The sequence below is a fragment of the Ovis canadensis genome, chromosome 3 (assembly GCF_042477335.2).
Source record: "Ovis canadensis isolate MfBH-ARS-UI-01 breed Bighorn chromosome 3, ARS-UI_OviCan_v2, whole genome shotgun sequence".
Taxonomy (NCBI): domain Eukaryota; kingdom Metazoa; phylum Chordata; class Mammalia; order Artiodactyla; family Bovidae; genus Ovis; species Ovis canadensis.
The window spans coordinates 13,662,956-13,669,249 of record NC_091247.1 but is presented as its reverse complement, the minus strand read 5'-3'; positions in this window follow the sequence as shown (position 1 = coordinate 13,669,249).

Genomic DNA, 6,294 nt, shown 5'->3' with positions numbered 1-6,294 from the left:
ACATACAAAAGGCACCGGCAGGCGCACAGACACCCAGCGCTCATCACCGCCCCCTCCGCCCCTTGACGGGGCACCCACAGCTCTCAGCCACAGCCCCACTTACAGGTACAAGAGGGACCCATGCTCACACCTTGGGCCGAGATGGGTTTCATATAAAGTCACACATCAGACTCTCCTGATGCAATCCCATGCCTGGCACGTTTGTGTACATGCTGATGCAAATGATTACCTGTTTGCCTCATTTACACGAGCACAAGGCATGCACACATAACTCATACACCTGCACAGCTGCCTGTGCTCCATAACAAACGGAGGGCACACCAGTTCCTAAGGGCTTGGGTTACATCCCATCCTAAATAGGACTGGGTTGGGTGGGAGAGGTTGGGAGGGGATGTTGTTCCCCTGAATTCTCCAGGGAGGGATTGCCTGAGACATCCCCCTCCCCTGCAGAATTTGCTGAGCTAAGCAGTCTAATGCCCATCTCACCTTCTCTAGGGGTCTACTGATAGTGAGAGAGATGCCGGAGGCAAGGAGGCCCTGGCACTGAGAGAGGAGACACAGCTTCCAACGACCCAGACACAAAAGACTTAAAGACAGAGCCTTACACACATTGACATGCAATGTACACACACATAAGTGGACACTCACAACCTTGGCCCCTTTCTCTACACACAAATTGAGCTCAGAGGGACATATAAATATACATCATCTTCTAAAAACAAATATGCACACTCAGATCCAGCCCTACAGGCACCACACACCCCACCTCCACGCAGTGGCCCATGCCATCACCTTCCTAATTGTCTTCATTTACAAATGTAAACACCCCACACAACTGTTCTTAGACGTGTACACACATTCATAGTTAAGAGAGCAGATTCCCACAGAGAGCTCCAAACCCATGTGACACCCCGTGTCCTCTACTCAGATACTCTCAGATATACACACGTATCCCTACAGATGGCGAGATAACCACTTATAGTCAGAGACAGACCATACACCTCTGAAGACACAGGATTCCTGGTGGGCACAGCTTCAGTCATGCACACACAGACACATCTTAATAGGCACAGGCAGATGAGGCATTTGCCCTCCAGGTTATTGCTACAGACTCACACCTCCTGTAGCCTCAAAAGAGAAAAATATCTGTTCCTTTATACACACCAAGGTACACAGAAATTGTTCCAACCCCAGCCAACGGCATCTCCCACTTGCTGCATTTTCAGCCATTTATACAGAGTGGAAAGTTTCTCTTTGGACCGTAATCTTTTCCACTAAGAGTACAGTTGCAGTGTGAAAGCTGGTGAGGTGTGTGCACAGGCACACACATATGCACGCACCCTCCAACATCCACCAGAGATGAGCCAGAAATGACCAGAGATGGACAACCTCCTCCTCGACTATCTTCTTTTGAACATAATAAACCCAGGTGCTACTCCTCTGTACTTCAATCCAGGGCAGGTATTTTACAATCATGCTATTTTTTTTTTTTCACAATAACCCCATTAGGTAGTGGTTCTTATTATACCCATTTCATTGATGAAGAAACTGAGGTTCAGAGAGATCATGTGATATGTCCAAAAAGGTGCCACATGGCTAATAATTACCAGGGCCAAGAACTCAAAACCCAGATTCATCTGACATCAGAGCTTATACTCTTAATTTCTAGGCTACATACATGATCATGTCCACTCTATGCGTATATGCACAGACACGTGTGCGTGCGTGCACACACACACACCTTTTCCATATTATCCATCAAAAGCCCTGGATATGACTCCTGGCTTCACCAGTTATGGGCTAAGCTTGCTGTGTCATCTGCAAAAACGGGAATAATAATTGGGCAAACTATCTCCTTCTCTTCCCTTTCTGGGCAGCTGTGGGAAGCAGAAGGAGATTTAATGTCACATAAAGCTGTACAGATGTGTGAGTGCAGAGGGACTCTGGGAAAGAAGAGGCCACCAAGATGGCACTAGCTCTTCAGGCAAGAGGTTGGGAGAGGTATGGAGGAGGCTTGAGCTAAAATGAAAAAACGAAAGAGTAGATGGAATATCAATGGATTCAGAGGAGAGAAGAAAATATTCCAGGTAGAGGGATGAATGCCAAGATGCAGAGGCTAGACAAACAAGCTGTTGCAGTCCTAAGAGAAGGAATGTGAAACACACGCTCCTTCAGTGATAATATAATAACTACTGTTTATTGAGCATTTATGTGCCAAGCATTGTTTTACATGCGTTATCCTCTTGACCCCTTGCAGCAACCCTGCATGGAGGTTATATTATTTTTTTGTAGTTGAGGAAACAAGCTTACAGGAGCCTCGTTTCAGGCTCTAGCACTCAGACTCCAGAATCCAGACATTTACCTACTCTGTAATTCTGATATGGTGCTCAGAAAGTCAAAACTGGAATAAGAGGCATTAAACTCAGTAGGAAAACACAAATACTCTAGAGCCAGACTGTTGTGGTGCCAATCTTGACCTTGCTCCTTATTACCTAAAGGACTCTGGACAAGTTATTCAGCCACTCTTCATTCTCAGTTTTGTCATCCATAAAGTGGGGATGCTAGCAGAGTCCACTTCTGCTACTTGTGAAAATTGAGCAAACGATCCATGCAAAAGGGTTAGAATCATGCCTAGCACACAGAAAGCAACCAATAAATAATAGCCATCATTAACTATAGTCCCTCATAGCTCAGTCGGTAAAGAATCTGCCTGCAATGTAGGAGACCCTAGTTCAATTCCCGGGTCAGGAAGATCCCCTAGAGAAGGAAATGGCAACCCACTCTAGTATTCTTGCCTGGAGAATCCCATGGACAGAGGAGCCTGGCAGGCTACAATCCATGAGGTCGCAAAGAGTCAGACACAACTTAGTGACTAAATCACCACCATCATTAACTATGGACTGGCTGCATTTTCCAGTTGTTATTCTAATAGGTGTCACATCAAAAAAATTTTTTATGGAGAAAGGCAGGGTGTAAGTCAACCAAAGAATCAAATATTCTCCTGAATAACTGCAGAACCATTATTCCAATCCAGGGCTTGCCTGACTTCAAAGAAGACAGAAGTGAAATTAATTTGGAAGATACATCTCTTCCAACAACTCCTGACTCCAGCAGGAAAGAGAGTCCGGATAGGACTGACCTTGGCAAAATCAGGATGTGCAAAGTGAATACATTCTATCAGGATCCCCAAGTCCTTCTCATGGGAGACTGTGGGCAGGTCACTGAGCTTCTCTGAGCCACAGTTTCCTTACTTGCCAAAGGGAGATAACAGTGTTTACCTCTCAGGATTTTGGTGACAATTAACCATGTAATAAAGACGAATATTTCAAAAGTGTTTCCTCTATTCCTGGCTCTGCAGAAGCACCTTACATGTATAACGTTGTAAGTAGTCCTCGTGTATAATGTCCTCAGCATCCTACATGTACAATGTAATAAGCATCCTAGGTGTATAATGAATTCTGCTTCTCACCTCAGTCCTTCTCCTGGTCACGAAACAGGATGTGGTCATCCCCGCTTGCCCCCCTCCTGGGGTGAGTTTTGCTGTCCTTCTCCACCTGAATCATGGTCCAAGATTTGGGTTTAAAGACAGACTTCATTAGTAACTGGATGATTCTGTGGGAGCGCCCCCAGCAGTGGTTCCGCCCCGCCGGGGAGTAATTCTAGGAAGGTAATGTGAGCTGGGGGAGGCTGGAGACCCAACTTCACATTTATTTACTCTGACAGCTAAATTGGTGAGTAAGGGGGAAAAAATCAGATGAAAGGCATTTCAGAGTAAATACTAAATACAAAATTTAAACATGCAGGTTGTGATAAATGGGAAGGAGCAATGGGAAAATATACAGGCAGGACTGCCCTCCCTGGCTCAGGCCCCCATCCTCATCTCATCACCTTCCTGGGCACTTCCTGTTTGAGTAGGGGAAAGAGCACAGAATGGGGTACGGACCACATGACCCTATGTACCTCTCCTGGCCTTGGTGTCCTCATGGTGAAGGGTGTGTTATTTGAATCAGATGACTGTGGGAGTGATGGAAAGACCAATAGCCTTGGAATCAGATAGACCTGAGGTCAGATCCCAGCCCAGCTACTTCCTGGCTGGGTGAACTTAGACAATTCACTGATCCAAACCTCAGTTTCCTAGACTATGGGGACAATAACCTCAGGTGAGTAAATGAGATGATTGGCGTGGAAGAGTTTTTAGACTTCAGGGTGTATTGCACATGTGAGCAGCTGGGATCACAAAGTCACTCCGTCCTCTTCTGGTTCTGACTTCCACTGGGTAAATTAGCATCAGTAGATATTTATGAAGCTCTGACTCTGTGCCAGGCTCCCGGCGGGGCACAGGAGACAGAGTCAACCATGAGAGGCGCAGTCCGCAGGGTGAGGAGACAGCACTTGCAATGCAGCAGGACAGGTGCTACACGAAGGGGAGCACGGGGCTAAGGAAGCAAAGAGGAGGGATGTTGAACTCGGCTTAGTGGGTGGGGATTAGAAATGGCATGCCAGAGGAGGTGACTTTTCGGTGACATCCTAAGGGATAAGTCTGAGGCAGGCTAGGACTAAGAGGGGTTGGATCAGGATGGAGGATGGGTGCCCAGTGAGTGAAACACATCCAGTTTCCTAAATAAGCTTTACATATTTAAGCTGTATATTTATAGAATCATATATTACATCATATAAGTTATATATGGTTCTATGTGTGTGCATGCATGTACGATCTGTCATGACTGACTCTTTACAACCCCATGGACTGTAGACCACCAGGCTCCTCTGTCCATGGGATTTTCCCAGCAAGAAACTGGAGTTTGCTCAAACTCATGTCCATTGAGTCAGTAATGCCATCCAACCATCTCATCCTCTGTCGCCCCCTTCTCCTCGTGCCGTTTTTCCCAGCATCAGGGTCTTTTCCAATGAGTCGGCTCTTTGCATCAGGTGGCCAGAGAATTGGAGCTTCAGCTTCAGTCCTTCCAATGAATATCCATTGAATATTTGGGTGTGTTCATTCCTTTTATGATTAGCTCTAGTGATCACTTCACTGGGCTTTGTTGTTCCTTCAACACTTCTCTCACACCTGCCTGGTTTGTGTGTAGACAGCCTTCAGAGCTCTGTTCAGGTGTTGCTTCTTCGGGGAAGTCATCTCTGAGCCTGCCTCCGTTTCCAGCTTGAGTAAGAACCCACCTCCTGCACTCCTGCAGCTCCCAAAGCTTCCCTTTATCAAGGCACACAGTGGTGTATGGGACTGCGCCTCCCCTCTATACATCTTCCACGTGTAGATGCTTGAGGAATGACCCACTTTCCTTTTGATGAAGTTGCTGGCCAGAAAGCTTTTCAGCAGGGAGAGAGGCCTTTTTTCAGAGGAGGAAAACTTAATTTTGTTTTTCAAGGTTAAATTTTAAATTCTGTTTCTATCTTAGAAAGGTCACAGGGCACATTAAAAAGAAAATGCCATTCTGTATCATCAGGAATCCTAGCCAAGTCAGACTGAAAGCAGAGGAAGGACAATGTAGCCCCATGTCCTAAGAGAAAGAAATTCTGACAGGTCTGTGTTTTTTAACTTGGGATTCAAGTCTCTCTCCAGAGACCATTAAGGAGAGCCTGCCTGAGAATGAAACCAACCCAGAGGAAAACACAATCAAGAGACAGACAGATTTCTGACCATATCATTTGAACACCTGGACTTTTTACTTCCATGAGCCAATAAGTTTCCTACCAGAAGGTAGCTGGAGTAGGTTTTTTGTTACTTGAACTGAGTCCCGACTAACCTGCTCGCACAGCTGGGGCTAGAGGTCTAACTCAGGTTTGTGTGTGCGTGTGTGTGTTTGCTCAGTCCCATCTGACTCTGCAACGCCATGCACTGTAGCCCGCTAGGCTCTTCTGTCCATGGAATTTTCCAGGCAAGAATACTGGAATGGGTTTGCCATTTCCTTCTCCAAGGGATCTTCCTGACCCAGGGATTGAACCTGTGTCTCCTGCACTGGCAGGTGGATTCTTTACCAGCCACCTGGTTAGCCCACACTGAATGCCAAAGCTTTTTGAGCCTTAGTTTCCTCACCTGTAGGATGAGGGAATTTAGCCTACAGTTGTATATATATATATATATATATTTATTTATTTATTTTTTTTCTCTCAGTACAGTGATGCTGTGAGGCTTGGACAGCCGGCTCTCCATCCCAAAAGATGAGACGTAAATGGGTCCGCAGATGCGATAAGGAACTGACACCATTTTATTGCCTCTGTGCTGCTTTGATTTGCTTTTAACACCGGAACTGTTGACACCAAAAAGATTTAGAACGACAT